General features: G+C 37.2%; 1 protein-coding gene across 1 annotated transcript in view; it reads left to right on the top strand.

Moving 5' to 3' along the window:
• Positions 1 to 375: 375 nt before the first annotated feature.
• Positions 376 to 18,100, top strand: part of LOC306855685 (gamma-aminobutyric acid receptor subunit alpha-3-like) — a gene marked incomplete at its 3' end in the record, with an annotated part of 177,485 nt that continues 159,760 nt past the window's right edge. Inside the window, exon 1 of the mRNA XM_079394490.1 lies at positions 376 to 470. The remainder of the gene's footprint in view (positions 471 to 18,100) is intronic.

Raw genomic sequence — 18,100 nt, 5'->3', positions numbered from 1 at the left:
GTTTTGTGGAAAAGAGCTGCGTAAAGATTCTTCAAAATAATCTGGGTTTTCAGGTTTTTGGAACAACACCAGGAGTTGTAAAATAATAACATAATGTTGGCTGAACTATTACTTTAATTAGCGATTCTCTGCCAAAGGGTCACCGTAGCCTTCATTTAAGTGTTTGGAAACGATCCGAGGCGATGTATTCAAACCCTTCTCCGAGCGGGAAATTTGCCGCCATCCAGCACCAATCTGCGCGCGAGAGAAGGAGGGGGCGGGAAGGTTCGTTTGAGGAGGGCAGGCTTTCCAACGTTACAAGCGCTCCCCCACTACCCTCATTTCAGCATCTGAGGCAAATACTTCAAAATTCACCCAATGGACATGAATGAATTTACTGGAAAATAAGTGGAAAGACAGAGGGGGAAATCAGCTGCCAGAGCTCAGAAAGTGTCTGAAGTCCGTCGGAGGAAAAAAAGGATTTATCTCTGGTGAGGTACATTTCATATTATAATGACTGAATGATGCGTAAAATGCGTGTCATAGAGATATAAAGACAGGGAAATGCCGTTAAAGACATGTCTTCGTAAAATCCCGCAGTGTTTTATTCACGAGTAAGTGTGTTTTTGAGAGGAACATGTCATTTGTTTCAAGGTTTAACAGGTCTCCTCTCGCCACAGCAGACTACAGATACACTGAGGTGAACCTGACCAGGAGCGAGAGCTTATCACGGCAAGACTGACGACTGTTACTTTGAGATGATATCACTTAAATATTTTTTTTTTTTTTCACAGACATTATTTTTTCCCCATTTATTAAGATCAGTTTTAGTTACGCTGTTGGTCGGCTATTTTATTCACACTGTTGAAATATACTGATGATACGACATAAAGCTTTCGTTTTACTGAGGTAAAAGTCAACGTGTAACTATGAGTTGTGCGTTTTATAGTCCTCTATTTTATTAATGGAAAATGTGAAATAAAATCTTGTAGTAACGTATAACCTTGAGTGAAAACTTACTACATTTTAGGATTCTTCAAGATTATTTCCATGCAAAATTCCAATGTGTTATCTGAGACGGAATGTGCTACTGTTATCATATTCGGAACTTAAATATTGTACAATTCCTACGAATAAATGCAGTGTTCAAAACAAATAAATAATAAATTAAAATACAGCTTAGCCTTGGAAATTCGATCGAACGGATCCCAGTGTGTCAGAGAGATAACACTTGGATTGCGCGTGCGTTTTCTGTAGTTTGTTCCGTCTGCTGGTTTTCATATCGTGACAAATCATTTCTGTCAATAGATAGCCTAATAGGGTCTTCATGGAGTTACCTCATTTATGAGCTCAACAGTAAAGCGCTTATGCAACCGGTTTCTAATGCAAGTGAGCTTGCTTTCAAATGGGTGGAAGACGTCTGACTGTTTATTAAAAGAGAGCGAGAGAGAGAAAAGGGGGGTTTAGTGCGCAAACGAGCGCCTTGGGTATGTATGAATACACTTTTATCATGTAGCTAGTACTGGAGGTCCTGCATTTACACGGTTCTTACAAAAATTGTTGCAGCTTGCATCAAAATGTTAAAGGAATATTTACCCCAAAATAAAAATCTGTCATTATTTAATCATCATGATGTCGCTCCCAAATGGCCATCCACCCATCTGACCCGATAGGACAAGTGGTTTGGAAAATGGATGGATGGATCAATGTTGTGCCAATTATTTTTTATTTTTTTTTATTTTCTGATGTCCATGCAGCATATTCCAAATATCCTAATGTCATATCATAGGTTTTTGTGAGGAACAGAAATGTTAAATTCTTTCTGTTTTTTTTTTTTTTTTTTTTAAATCTCATTCACACTTGCAAGTCAAGTAAGTTTCATTGTGAATGATCATTAGACATGTTAAAACCAGTGATGTTCAGCATGTTTATTATCAGCCTTGCAATGGATGTGTTTTAGAACGCCATGTTTGACGAACGTGAGATTCATTTATTCATGGGTCTTTTGGCTTTTGATAGGAAAGTGTGAAATTGACAGGGATTAGAAAAATTCAAGCTCAGGTCCACATACAGTATCATTCCATGACATTTCACTGCATGTGCATTACATGAGAGTTTGGTGGGGGATTTGGAGATGATGTTTATTGAAAAAAACTATTCATATTTCTTTTTTTTTCTTCACAAACTTGTAGGACTTGGAATATAGACTGCAGACTACTTTGGTGGTAATTAAAGTGCCCCTTTTATGGGTAATGAAAGGTTTATATTTTGCTTTTGGGAGTCCCCAACAACAGGTTGGCATGCATGCAAGGTCAAAAAAACACTTTCATTATCTTATAATATGCATTTATTTTTACCTTATTGCTCAACGACTCCCAAACGATTCGTTCAACGATTCATTTTTCCAAACACCCTCTTTGCATGACTCTGATCTGCGGTGATTGGTCTCATTTTCATATCATCTTGCCTGTAAAGCAGTGTTTGTGAGTGCAGTGCTGCTATGTGTTCAGCATTACCGGGGAAACAAAGCAGTACCTAGTGGCCAAGAATGAATTTGCATTTTTATTCAGACCAACACAAAAAGACCAACAAGTGGGCAGGCAATATACTAATGTTTTCTTGTTGATGCAACATGAAACGCTTGGGATTCGTTTTAAAAACAAACTCGTTTCAATTATTCAGAGTCAACTCTTTCTTTTGAGAGACAATAATTTTTACACGGTGCACTTTCAGATGTAAAACTTTACAGGATGTTTTCATTCACTTAGAGCTCTGTTACACACTGCATGAAAGGTCATTTTCAAAAAATACATAATTGGGGCACTTTAAAGGTAATTTTTAGAGCTCAAAAGGCCTTGTTCCCATTCACATCAATTACAGCTGCGTGATTCTTTTTTTTTCTTCTTTTTTTCGCAACATCTGTATTTTACAGAAGAAATAAATAGGCAGCTGCTATTTGCACTAAGTGTAAAAAGCAATAGATGCTATTTATACTAAGTGTAAATAGCAATTAGATTCTATTTACACTAAGTGCAAATAGCATAGTTTCTTAGCGATAGATAATATTTGCACTAAGTGCAAATAGCGATGGATGCCATTTACACTAAGCGAAAATAGCAGTATTGTTTACCAATATGCTATTTACACTAAGTGCAAATAGCTATAGATTCTATTTACACTGTTAAAATAGCAAGATTTTCTGCTATTTATACTACTTATTGCAAATAGTGGCAATAAGAATTTTTGTAAATTATAAAAGTATGAAATAATAACATATTGAGTGTAAATTATAGTTTTAATTCAAATTAGGCTATTAAATTAAACCACCTTATTGAGACTATAAAACCCTCCCTACACCTAGCCTAACCCTACCCGATACTTTATTTTTCAACTTTTTGATTATTTCCTTAATTTTTATTGAAAATAAATGTCTTTCCGATGCGATATGAGATTTGAAAAGGGAGAAAAAACAGTTTGGCAAAGGCGGGTTTCGAACTCGTCAAAAAGCACGCACCTTACCATCTCCACCACTGTAACTGATATTGAACAAGCGTTTTTTTGCAGTGTTGACTATCCCAATCACACGTTTGTGGGTGGAGTTAGTGTAACTAGCCTTTGCCAACAAGGCGGGCTATTTGCACTTAGTGTAAATAGACACTCCGAAATAAATATGGGTTTGGAACTTGAAGGTAACCACCTCATGATACACATTGACAAAACATTTCTCATGATTCAATACATTTTTATGGAGAATCATAACATAAATTGACAACAACAGGATGTTCAAGAAACAGAGTGAAATTAAGCTAGACAGCACAGGCAACAGAATTTAGTGTTTACCACTTTTAACAAAACTGACTGTGTGTTGAGCTCCAGGATGTGATGCAGAACATTTGCACATCTGCTTGCCGCGGAGAGATGCTCATCTACAGAAGGCCTTACCTGTGGAAATGCTTGTTGCAGCAGCACTGTGGTAGTTGAGTTGACTAAACCTTTATTTAATTTAATTTAAAGTCATTAGAAAAACAGAAAATGTTTTAAACTTTTTTTGTATAACAGTTTATGCTAAAGATTGAACAGTAGGAGAAATTAACTCATATAGCATTGCTTTTGGTGTGTATCCCAACCCTTGAGAGACAAGGCATACAGCTGTGAAATGGCCTGGAACAGATTGAAAACCACATTAAAGATGTGAAGACCATAGCCTAGATATCTTGGCAAGGCCATGGTAATGAGGGCAGTGGTAGATAAGAAACATGGCAGGTTAAGTGCTGAAAGCTGAAGGTCTGTGAGCTCCAGAAGACTCCTCCCTCAAGGGAGCCATTTTCAGCTAGTCTGTGAGCTCAGCTCAGGCCAGAGTTACAATTATAGCTCCAAATGCAGTGCTCAAAGCAAGAAAATAAACCCACTTTCAGCACTTCTGCAAAACTGAGAGGAGTGGGCAACAGTTTATGTCTGCTCTCTCGTGCTCTCTCCCTGTTACTCTCTCTACCATTGGTTCCACTAACTTCAAGGAAAGATTAATGCTGTACATTAGCATTTCACTTTAAAGGAATGGTGCCAAAGTGATTAAAGTTTGTACTGTTGTTTGTCACAACCATCCATTATTCCTAACTTTAAAACTGGCTTCTGTCCCCAAGATATCAAAGCTGCTTGTCCTCATTCAGGCAACTGAAATTTGCATATTAAAATTGAATTAATTTTTATATATTTATTTATTCATAAGGCAATGATATTCTAGAATTGTATACCCTCTTCGACTCTCTGACATTTGACCACCTGTTTTAATCTAAATGAGCCATGAATCATCTACCGTGGAGTTGCAGGGCTTTGCTATTAACCTTGCCCTACCCCTTTACACCTTGTTTTCAATATCACATAGGCACAGCGAGGCATGTAACAAGATGACTTCTTAACTGTGACTGTCTCTAAACAGACTTTTCACCGTTACTTCAACCTTTCAAGTGCTTGGAGCTCAGAGCCTCTTTTTTAGTGGGCAGCTATGCTGGAAAGAAGTGAAAAATCCAGATTTACACGTCAAACTGGGATGGCTGAAGAAAAACACTGCTTTTTTTCTAACGCAGAAAAATGTGTCTGAGCTCTCCAAATCCTTAGTATTTGGTATTCCTAGATGACTCAGCAGTTTTTACACCTCTGAAGTAGGATTATTTGACAATCCCCACTGAAATTTGCATGTGGTCAGCATGCAGGAGGAAAATACAAAGGATTGCCAGCGAGACGGTCAAATTTATTTGTTGTCTCATGTCAGACCTGGCCTTGTTGTGTCTGACTGAAATACTAGCATGGGTCAGAATGGTCATATGAATTATTGTTAAATTTTTGGGGGCAGATTTCCCCAATACTGCTCACTTTAAGAGAATGATAACATTTTTTGTTAAATTTTATTATTATTATTATTATTTATTTTTATTATTATTACACATTTTCAGAAACACAAGAAAAAAGACACAATGCTCGAAAACCAAGACAAATCATAACCCAAACTATTAGCAAACATTAAAATAGATAGGTTTACTTTAGTGCAGGGGTGGGGAACGTTGATCCTGGAGGGCCACTCTCCTGCAGAGTTTAGCTCCAACCCTGAAAAAACCTGGGAAAAAAAACCTAACTGCATCCTGAAGACCTTGATTAGCTGGTTCAGGTGTGTTTGATTAGGGTTGGAGCTAAACTCTGCAGGGACACCGGCCCTCCAGGACCAACGTTCCCCACACCTGCTTTAGTGTGATTGTGTTAGAGATGTCAGTTTGCGCTTAAATCATTGTCCCTTCAGCCGCATAACCAGAAAGGAAAAGTAGAGCTGGGGTTAATCGATTCTGACAGAAGGTAAACTAGGTGAGCCTTTTTAATGGCAAGAAGACTCTACCGGGGTCAGTCAAGAGCTTGTCACTCACTAGTACAAGCAGTGAGTAGACAGAGATATGTGAAAGGAGAAATGAGAGTTAGCCTAGAGCACTCATGACTCACTGATTCAGCTCATGCACCTAAAGAGCCACTGTAGCCAATGAAAATCTTATTTGCATCCATCTAATGCATTTGTAAAATTCAGGAGGACCACTTAACATGCAAATATCTTATATATGTGCAAGAAAATTCAGTGCAATTCACCTGTGAATGATAAGAAGACAAATTTATTAGTTCAGTTAGTTTAGATTCTTTAATTTCCAAAAATAAATAAAATATGGTAATTTGTTCCCTGCCAGTACATAGGATTTACACTTCAGTGGCCAACACTTCTCATCTTCTAAAGGTAGCTGTCACACATTTTAGCATGCACATAATGTTCATTAAGTAGCTTCAAGGGTACTTGGACTTTATTTGATTCTTAGTCAAAACTGCCTAAAATCAATATCGATAAACTGTGTTTGATCAGGCCAGTTTGAAGGGAACATGCTCTTATTAAGTCCTTTTTTTCTTTGTTCAATTTTTCATTGACAGCTGAACTTGGAAGTTGAAGAGACAAAAGGGAAAACAGAAGACTTGCAAAGTCAAAGATAAGGACGGAATTAATTTTAGGTTAAAAAAAATCCAGGTCACAGCCTCACATTATTCCCACAGCTTAACTGCTTATCTTCTTCACAGACTTTTTGGTGGCTGTCTTCTCACAAGCATATAATGACCTGGACTCGTCCATAAAATTCAACCCGTTAGCCATATTGGGCTTCAAGCACAGATTGGGACAATTACTCAAACCTTGGTAATTTCTCTACTTTTTATTTGTCTGGTCTTGTGGCTGCACTAGTCTCGTTAACTATGTGTTGACTGCACCACATTGATTTTCTCCTGCCTGCCAGAACCCAGTCAACTTTTTGCTTTCCATTTCTTCCCTATTAATCATTTCCCCACTCATTATTTCATGTAGAGTCATTTGGGATTGGTGGTGAGGCAGATAACGATAATGGCATTATGATTTCAGTTGGCATCAATCAGTATGATGGATAGAGTTTCAGATTGCATTAGCTATTGGAGGGCGGCAGGTTATCAAATTGAGGTATCTGAAAATGACATGATATCACTAAAGTGTTGGCTAACAGATATGTTGTTTACATAGTGCATGCAAGTGAGGGCAGAGAGCTTGAAAACTGTCACATCTGTCGGCCAAAATGCTTTGGTAGGAGAGATAATGCACAGTGACACACATGGCACTTGACTGATGGTATTGATAAGTCATGAGTCCCACCAGAGCGCAGTCATCTTGCGTTTTGTTTACCCTTTAGGTGACAGTCATCTGTGAGGCAAAACGTTAGAGCGGCTTTCTTCCTTAGTGGCGGTTACACCTGACGGATTCCACAAAATGTTCCTCCTCCAGGAGGATTTACGAGAGGGAACACTCAAGTCTTGATAATCTAGGAGGAGACAGCCAAGCTCCAAATTGACTAGGAATGTGCAAAACTACATGTTCTAAAAATCAGCTAGCCCAGAGATACTGAAATGTGGTTTCCTGGGGCCACTTTTAGAAAATGTGGTGTAATAAAAAGACGTCTTGTTACTTAATCATTGTTTGGTTTTAAAATGTCCGTTAATTAATTTAATTTTAAAGATTTTTCACAGTAATATTATTTTAGACTCGTAAAGCATATTTATTCACAACTACAGTTTTAAAACTTAACTTAAAGGGGCGTATCCTTTAAGGCTTCTCAGTGATCGGCCACTGTTATGATAGGCTAACATCATTGCATAGGAAACAGTATTAATGCCCCCTCGCTATTGCATGTGAGTGTTTTGACAATATAATCAAAATAAAATGGTCATTTCCTGACAAAGCATTGTGAAATCATTTACTTACGGTTTGTGATACAGCTGCAGTCAGATATAGTACCACTTCGTCTTTCAACAAATGTTTTTTTGTGAACTCTCTATGACACTGTGCCTCATTTACAAAGCAAAATGCTCCGGACATTCCTCTGACATGATCTTGGGTGCCATTTAAAATAAAGTATCCACCTGTTCCTTACACTGGGATTCTTCTGAAATCTGTAAAAGACGTGAACTAGCTGTTTAAACCAAACGTGTCAAAGCGAACGTTCTTTCACTCCATTTGTCGAGTGAAAGAGCGTGTGGACTGTGTCAGAACACAAATGCGCATCTGTATACTGTATCCAGTGTAGACAAGACAGCAGCAGTGATTGCAATTTCTATTTGCTTTTGACGCAATGCAACACTCGCATTCAGCGTAATCAAGTTTCAGCCATTAAGTGGTTGAACGGCAATGGGCGGGGCTTATGGTGAGAAGAAGACTATTCGTTAATGTCTTGCTCTGCATTTGTTTATGCAAACAACTGCACCTGGCAGGGCTCTAGACTGCGACCATTTTTTGAGAATGTGTGAGTAAAAATTTAACGTCGCACTTGTGCGAGTACATGGTCTAAGCTACTCCAAAGCGTCTGCTTCATACAGTGCACGCTGCAGAGCCACACACTGTAGCCGCCGTCAGATTTCACTGATCACGTGAAGAGAGGCACTTTCAGCGCGAGCGCTTCGTGGGTAGAGCCTGGTTTATACTCGCCACATCAGCATGAGCGCAAAGGTGCGCGCCGCGGACGGAGCGCAACGGAGGATTTGGTTTTCAAACTAAAAGGAAAGATCACTTCTTAAACCAGAGAAGGGAAACAAGTTGGTATTATTGTGGGGAAAAAAAAAAAACATGCAAGTCCTGTCAGCGACAGCCAGTTTAGTTTTACTTTTCTTTTTGTTTTCGTTTGAAAAGCTTGTTATCTTTGCTGTTTACCTCACGTTACGGTATGGAGGCATTCCTTCATTTTTATTATTATTATTTATTTGATTCCTCAGTGTTTGCTAAGCATTCTGTAATTTATTAGTCGGTAGCCTATATAACACAGCACGTGATGTATCCTATGCCATGCCTCTTCTAATAAAGATTATGTAAGCTAGTTTGTCATTGTAGCCTACTATTTTATTGTTGTTGTGTTTTTTAATTAAGAATAACACTGAATCCATATTTTGTTTTAGTCTTAAAAAGTGAAAGGTGTATAGATATAAGCAAAACAGAAAATTATCTTTTCTTGTAAAACATGAGACCAAGATTGTGAATTTGAAAGTGAAAGTGAAAGCGCACGAAAAGAGGAATTCCTGTTCCTGTCCATCACAAATAATACTGATGAAAAAGGATTCCATGTTGAACACTTTTATTACCATATAACTATAAACTATGATAAAAGTTCATCAGCATGCATTGATTAATCAAATGTTGTAGCAAAAAAAATTGTGCTCGTGCGACAAACTGAGAAAGTTAGTCGCAAAACAGCGACCAGTGGGAAGAATGAGTCTAGAGCCCTGCCCGGGTGACGTCACCTTGCCCCTCGGATCCATAACGACACGTTTTTGGAGCTTGATTAAATAAAAGCTTTGTTTATAATGAGGTGGTACAAAGACCTCGTATATGCCAAAAGATCAAGGCAAATTTGATTTCTCATGTCATGACCCCTTTAAATCAGCAATATTTTGTTGTTGTATTTTTCCTTTTATCATGCCTTAACCATACATTCATTCATGTTTATTTTGTGCTGTGACTGTTTAATTTTTTATTTTTATTTTTTTTTTACAATTTATTGGATTTGGGGGTGCATTACAGTGTTCCATTTATAAAGTGAAAACATGCTAGGTTAATCGATAACATTTCGTGAAAGTGAGGATCGAATAAAATAGAGAAATTAATATTTTTTACCCAGCCCTAATAACCAAGCGAAAAACAGTAAAATGATCTCAAACGCCCATCTAGTGCACGCGTTCATAGACTAAAATCAGAGCTTCAGGAATGCAAGAATATGCCCTGTAAGAATGGCCATTCTCACATTATTGTAATCAACAAGCCGGCAGTGTAGATCTTTTATTTCATTATAATGGTATTCATTATATGCATCATTATATGTTTAATTGCTATGCAGAGAAAGCAGCACAATTCTAATTCTCAAAAAATCCAAACTGTATCAGTGGATCACTGATGACCTTGTCACATGTATGAATTTGACCCCGAGGACTGTGATTATCCCTGGGCTAGTTGATCGGTTGTCTGAAAAACTAGTTGGCCTTGAAGAAGCCCTGTATGTTAATGCTGGTTTAGGATCGTGTCCAAGAGCTAGATGGAACACAAAAGAATAAAAACATAGCGGCGTTTCCAGATGTTTTTAAAAACCCTCTTAGAGAGCATAGTCTTTACAAGCATAGCACACTGTCAGCATAAACCCCTTTCTAAGAAATTGCTGTAAAATGCATTCCCTTTAAAGCTATGCTGCTAAAAATATTGCAAAAAGAAAAAAAGGTATGTTATGACCTAGTTGACCTCTTTAAACTGTGTGAACCTTTCTGGTAGCTTTTCAGAGTTTACATATATTGACATTTTCGAAATGAATCATCAGGAATGCATTTCACTAGTTGTATATTGCTTAATAAAAAAATCATCATAAAATGATGCCTTGCTGTTATCGCATATGATCATTGGTTTGACAGAGAGTTGTTCTTTGGCAGTGTGCCATGCATATATAAATAAGACAAGATGTGCAGGTGTGACTGAAACATTTATTAGGAGTCTGTGGACTGAAGTGGATGAGTATATTTACCTAATCAGAGTGCCAAAAAAGCAGGGTCAACAGTTTGCACAAGATATTTGATCACCATTTTTCTGCAGAATGTTGAGAATAAAATGTTTTGTTTTTGTGTTTTTATTTCTCAGAAACTAATCCTTGTTGTTGCTGTCTGAGAGATATAGCTTACTTTACTGTGTCGTCCACACATATATTAAGTATATCTTCATTTATTTAAAGACACACTTGTTAAACCTTAGGTTCCACTTCCATTTCTGTGGATATGTCTCTTCTTTACCTCATTACCAACCTAGATGTTTCTGCAGCAATACGTTCAGCATTACCATCACTTTATTCGAGTTGTCACATGGATGGAAAGACTTTTCATTATCCATCTTATTGGAACCTCTTTTGTGTTCCACCGGCCTTGCCTGAGCACTGATATCTCTTGCCTTCGTTCCTTGGAGAGAGTTTCACTGGAGTGAGTGTATCATAAATGTGCTTTTTGACATTTGAGGCGAGAAGCCTTAAAACCCCATTTGCCCTCAATCCGTCCGCCCGTCATCCCTTGCATGCGACACATATGAAGCAGTGCTGATGCAGCAGGGTTGATAGGTTGTTTCATGCAGACATGTTCAGACGGGTGTAAATTTATCTTGACACTGTACAAGTTTGGGTTCATTTTAAAATTAAAGCACTGCACTCTGGAGAACTTTGGCAATGTTGTTCTTTCCTCTTTACAGTGAAATTGCTTTTGCCCTTTTTGCCATCTCCATTTATTAAACTGTCTTTGTACCCTGGAAGAAAGATTTGTGTGTGTGTGTGTGTGTCAGTGCTTGTGTGAATGTGTTAGTAAGAGCGAAGAATCTTGACATTCTGTCAACCGGAACGATTCAGTTGTAAGAACTGCAAGCAAACAAATGGTGATGTACTTGATGTTACAGTACAAGATTGTACTTCAGAGATATTGCAGAGTAATTTTGTAATATGGCAGAAAGAGTTTGCTATGTTTCTTCTGCAGTTTTATGCAGTTTGTTCTGCATTCACTTTATATTTCGAAATAGATATTTGAACTTCCAAACTTTCTCAATTTTTTTTTAAATTGCAGATCAGGCTTGTTTAATCAATTGTTTAAACAACTAAATAGAAAGCGCAAGAGTCATATATAATCATATGCTGTAGCTATTCATAGCTAACATATATAGTTGCCAACTTATGGTCATAGAATGGTATTAAAAACTTGACCAGGAAATATCTATATTTTTGTGTGTATAAGGTCAAGGCATGAAGTCACTTCAGAGTCTGGAATTATCAATTTCCCCTGATCATTTTAAATGTTGCAATACCTTAATGGTGTGCCATAATTAATCAGTTTTAATGAGCTAATGTGCATGTGATTTTTTTCCTCTTTTTCTTTTTTGGCTAATCGCTCTTTGCCAGTGCACTCCATGCTCTCAGGAAGCATTGCTTAAAACCTCGACATGATGTATGATGCAAAGGTTTTATTAAGTTTTGAGGTGTACCTAATGATACGCCAGAAGAGAGGATTATCAGTGTTGAGATGTATTAATGTTAAATGAGTGTTGTGCTTCATCATACTAGGTAAGACACTATTTTTGGTAGTGTTGTCAGAAGTACTGATAATTCAGTTCCAAGTTGATTCATTCTAAAAACACAACGATGCTGACACTGAGTACCAGGTCGGCTCAGTTGCCACTGATAGGCGGTTGCTTTCAAATGCCCCTGTGCGTATTTTTGTGAGTTTTCTGTGAAGAATGTCAAAGGTTTCTATTTACAAAGTGTTTTTGAAGCATTGAGCATCGTAGCCAATCAAAAACACGTTTGATGAGCATGTGAATGCAATAGCCCAATGGTTCTCAAACTTTTTACACCAAGTACCACCTCAGAAAATATCTGGCTTTCCAAGTACCACCATTATGACCAACATTAAAATACAGTATAGCACTATGCACAGTTTAAAGAAAACAAACAAACAAAAAAAACAATCAGTTTTATTCCTATTAAGAATATTTTGTATTATATTAAAACATCGTAAATTCACAGTTTGAACATTAACACTGCACCATGCTTACTTCCAAGTAAATAAAAAAAGTAATTATTAAATTAAAATATATTAAACCTAAAAGTTTAATAAAAACTGTACTGTACTTCAGTGTTAAAAAACTGTACTTAAAGATTAATTGAAAATGTATCGTACTTACCATTTAAGTACAGTAACTTACCGTTTTTATTTAACTTAAGTAGCTACAATACATTTTCATTTAATCTTTAAGTACAGTAAAGTTTTTACTTAACTTTTAAAAATAACATGCTGTATGTGTAGCTGCAAGTAACTACAATCATGCCACGTGTCCACCAAAGCCAGCTGAAACGCGATTAAAAGGGCAGCGTATTTTTGTTTTTTCAGTTGAGACGCTGTGGTTGCTATGATATTGAATATCGGCTGAAGTAATATGGCAGACGCATCACGAATGAAATGTTTCTTCAAGCATTATTTTTCATAACAATATTATGGTACTCTGGCAATTCCATCTGGTAAAAACATAAATACTCAGAGACAAGCAATATTAACTTCTCCATTGTTGTTCAGTCATAGTACAAGCAGGGTGTGACGGTATTAGTCCCGCCCCTCCACTATGATTGGTTATCTGACTAAAAAGTGACAGTGATGGGCACTAAGTTTTACCCAAAGATGAACATTCTTCAACTCTCGGCGGTGAATATAAGTTTTTGTTGCTTTCAGTGTTAATTTTTTTTTGCTCTATGGTAAATCATCTTTAATTTAATAGCATTAAAGCTGCTCCATTGCAGTGGCTTAGTACTGTAATCACACGTTTTGCTATAATAATGCAGAAAACCATTCGTTATAAATCACCTAACTGTGATATTTTCAGAAATTTTTTATTTTCATCAGAAAGTCCTGTATGCTTAAGGTTGAAAATAAATGATCCTTATAGTGAATTTTCCTATAAATTGTATTATATTTACGATTTAGTAAATTTAGTTTTAATCCAAATGATGCGTGCTATGAGAGCGAACATCAATAAAGATCACACAACAGAAGTGCACACGCTCTTGCTCTCTCTCCCTCCCTCCCTACCGTTCAGTAACTTTTTCATTGTTTTGCTTACTTGTTTTTGACATATCCGACCGAACTACAAACTTTCCAGTGATGTCTGTGAGAAAGGGATATTCACTCGACGAGCTCGCGCATCTGCGCCGGCGCACGCTCAATCCACTCAGCGCTTTGTTTTTCAGCTAGCTCACATCAGCTATAAAAGGCATTAATACTGAGTGTTTAACATTATTCATCGCATACATCTGCTTCGTAGACATCCTTAATCTCTAATAACTCCATTCTGCTGCTTGTTGTTCTGTTGTCGTCTTTCTTAAATGTCTAAATATGGCACTTATCACATGCTGTTTGGTATCGGCATTTTGTATCGGGGCATTTTAACGAGTATGAGTACATGAGCTCAGTATCGGGCCCGATACGGATACCAGTATCGGTGCATCCCTACCTAATACTATGTATTATTCACTTAATAGTATTCATAATTAACAAATTGTATTTGTTTAATATTTGTGTTTGTATTAAAAAAAAAAAAACTATTATATATTACTATTATACTAATATAACTATTATAATTATATAATATAATATAATATTAGTTTATATAATATAGCCTTATATATATATATATATATATATAAGGTAATATATTATTCTAATATGGTTATTTTATTGGCATTTATAACTAAAAATATAAGTCATATTCTCAAGGATTAAAGATTAAACGGGAAAAAAAATGATTACACAACCATCAATTAGGTGGCGATATGCTCTAAGCATGTAAACGACCATTGAGCAAAAGAAGAAAAAAGAAACATAGCCCGTTTCCATAGTAATTCGTCGCTCTGTTGAGAATGTCTTGAGTCTTAACCAGAAACATACTCTGTGTTGAATGAACTTACTCCTGGACGCGTTTTTGGAACCACATACCTCGAGTAAGCAAGGTTTGGGGTTAATCAACCCAAAGTTCAGGGTTTAGCTGAAGGTAGGTTAACCGTGCTTTCTGGAATACACCCCTGAAATTTTGATACCAAAAGTAAACATTGTTTCATTGTTCATCCATTCATTCTCCAAATGGCTTGTCCGATGTAGAGTTCGCTTTGAGTGTGTGCAATGTCGTTTTGCGTGGCGCTGTGCACAGCATTTTTTGTAACTTTCATAGTTTTTTCAAGGCTTTTTGAAGTATGTTTTATTTTTATTGTATAAAAATAGAATTAGAATTAATGTAGACACTATTTATACACTATTTGCTTAAAGTTGTCTTGTGTTTGATGCAAAATAAACCCAAATTTTAAGATTATCTTAATCAGTTTGTCCCTAAAGAAATTATTAATTCATCAACTCATTCATCATGCGAATAAGTCTTGTACCGGCAAATGACAACTTCTCACCGTGATTCCCAATGGTTTTAGAGGACAATTACTCCTTATCCGTTTGGGAAGGTGCGTGTGCAGTCAGTGGAGGCTCGCAGAGTGGAGCCAGGCGAAAGTATAAATCCTGCTTATCCCAGCATTCGTTGTTCATATTTCATGTAAAGATATAAAGACTGTGAGAATGGTCTCTTGTTTGCTGCAAAAGGAGAGTTACACGTGTAAAAACAACAAAACTTTGGCATGTAATCAGAGCATAGACAAACATTCTACAGGAAACTCAGCTGTTCATGTTGTTGTTTCAGACTCGCATGAATGGACTTCTGGTGTGACAATCATTATTCCTAAACACTAGCAAAATGCACACAACAAGGACTGGATTTCGCAGTGTTATTCCCAGCTATCCTGATGAAGAGTGTGCTCCGAGTAAACAGCATTAGCATCAGCCGGTAGCGCTGCTCATGTATAGAGAGGGAGTGATGAAGTGTGAGCCATTCTGAACTAACACACAGAAAACACAATTTATAATGAGATTCCTTCCCTCCCCTTCTTGTCTGCAGCGATCAGTAGAGATGCCTTGTTTATGTTCAGCTCCAGTAGGCACTTCTTATGTTTTTCAGTCTGGAGACCAAAAACAAACCACAATAAAGTGTTGTTTTCTTCAAATAACAAATGATTGCAGACTGAACTTGAGGTGTGTTGGTTTCCGTGCAAGTTCATTCTTTTAGTCTATAATCTAAAGGCATCCTAAAATGACATAATACTGTATATCAAACATCCACACAATTTGCAAAAAGATACTACAATTGAGAAAAGAATCCCCCTTGAGAAATATGTTCTGATGGTGCCATGTCTAAGTTACAAATTTGAGTAAAGCTAAAGAGGATAATGACACCAAAGCTCTAAAAAGGACAATGAAATTAGTGTTACACCGTGTCCTATCTGCACGCGGTGCGGCGCTGCGACACACGATAAAAGGTATTGTTCCTTGTTAATCAGTAGGGCTGTCGAGTCCGATTCCTGGTTCTGGAATCGATAGGATTTGATTCCTCAATTTTCTGCTGAATGAGAATGCACAAAATTAATAAACTGTACACTGAAACAAAATAACCAGCACATTAACAATAACACTGATATTAGAGCTTGTGTTTTATCTGTCAATAAGATGCGCTCTCGGCCACCGAGCTGTGCTCTCTTTTTTTTTTTTTTCAGAATTATTGTTTGCTGACAGAAAGGTTAAAATAGCTTTCAATTTAAGATGGAAATAAGATAAAGACCCTCGATCATGTCGTGATCTATTCTGTCGTGCAGCACTCAAAATTGTGGACATCATAAGCCAGTTCCACCTTAAAATAACCTCTGAATCGTTTTTTGAATCATTAAAATTATCTATCCGAAATAACCTTTTCGTGGAAACGAATCAGACTTCTAATCACTATTAGTGAGCAAGAGGGGAATTAATGCAAGTTGGGATAACTAATGGGTGCTTCTCAAACAGAAGACTGCATCCTAACTCAGATGTGCTTTACCGACTCATTTACATTCAGTTTATTTTCGTGATGTGAATTGACTTTCAGCGACATTTGATGACGAGTAGCTGAGTTATGCAGCCTTCGTAGGATGCAGCCTTCCGTTTGAGAGGCACCCATAGATTTTGGAACTGAAAACGGCTCTGAATGATGAGTCAACGCCTCGGAATCGAGGAATCAATTCTTTTTGGCCCTAAGTTTTTGTCCTAACTAGCACGATAGCGGCAATCAAAATTTCTATTTCCACGAGGTCGCGGCTGGAACAACAACATACAAACTAATGACAGTGATAATCTCAGATGATGTGCTTTATTCAGTGTTAAAAGTGTTTGACTATCATATTGCGTGGCAATTATAGCCATACTTAAAGCAACAACAGACAGTTTACCTAAGATCTTGAAAATAAATTAAAGCAAAGGTGTACGTTAAAACTGAACTCACTGCGAACCAACGAGTGTATTCCATAACAAAGATGGTATCAGTCACTCAGTATTTACATTTAATAATGTTAAAAAGGTTAAATATTTATGAATTCGATTATAAACTTATCCATTTCGTTGTGAGTGCAGAGCGCCTTCAGAGAGAGGCCGCCCACACACGGTTCTGAATGGCTGTGATTTTTGATTGATTATGTTGTGTCTAGTGTGGACACCCATATTGTTTGTCACTGGAATCTTGTTGCGTCGCGTGTAGTTAGGACACGGTGTTATGTTTCATGTGTTAAGAAGGTTTGTTTCCGACAAATCTATTATAGCTTTGAGCTATTTTAGAACTAAAGCTACAGATTAATATTAATAATTATCTGATTCTGTCTATCAATATAGCACACAAACTGTACAATTTATTTTATGTTGCTTTCATGGCACTATATAATCATTTTTGTAGCTTGACAGTATGGATCACCAACCACATTTATTATAGCATCTTGAACATTTAGCAAATCATCTTCTTTTTTTTCTGCACACAAGAAAGAAATCCATGTAATGGATGGTCTATATACAGTTATCTCCATTCAACCCAGCACCATTTATTGACAGAGAGTAATCACTTGTCTCCCAATGAGGATTTGCTACCTAGACAACCACTACTAGATATGCAGACACCCATGACGGCCTATTGATTATTCTCATTATTAGTACCCTCAGAGAGCTCTCATGTGCAACTGAAATTAGCTGTGTACTTTCAGTGGACCACAGCCTGTACAACACCAGCACTGGTGTATGTTGTGTGTGGGGGTGACAAATGTGTGGTAACACAGCATATAACCAGATAAGAGTGCTTAGCGACAAGCACAGGTGGCAGTGGTGTAGTGTAGCATTTTATCTTCAGAACAGAGCAGTAATGCATTAGGACAGGTTTCACCCACTAGGCGCGCTGGCACTGCACTTGCAGCTGGTCTCAATTGTAATGACGAACGTTATCATCTATGTGTGACCAGTCATAGCAGCATGCTCTAGTGATCCTAATTGCCATATACTTTCGCATAATTAGTGGTGCTTGCTGAGGCAGGCATCACTGTTAATATTGCTTGTAGTAATGGTAATTCATTTTAATAAAACCCTAACATTA

Source organism: Barbus barbus, assembly GCF_936440315.1.
Source record: "Barbus barbus genome assembly, chromosome: 36".
Classification (NCBI taxonomy): domain Eukaryota; kingdom Metazoa; phylum Chordata; class Actinopteri; order Cypriniformes; family Cyprinidae; genus Barbus; species Barbus barbus.
Note: the sequence above shows the minus strand (reverse complement) of the source record. Positions and strands in the feature narration are given on the sequence as shown.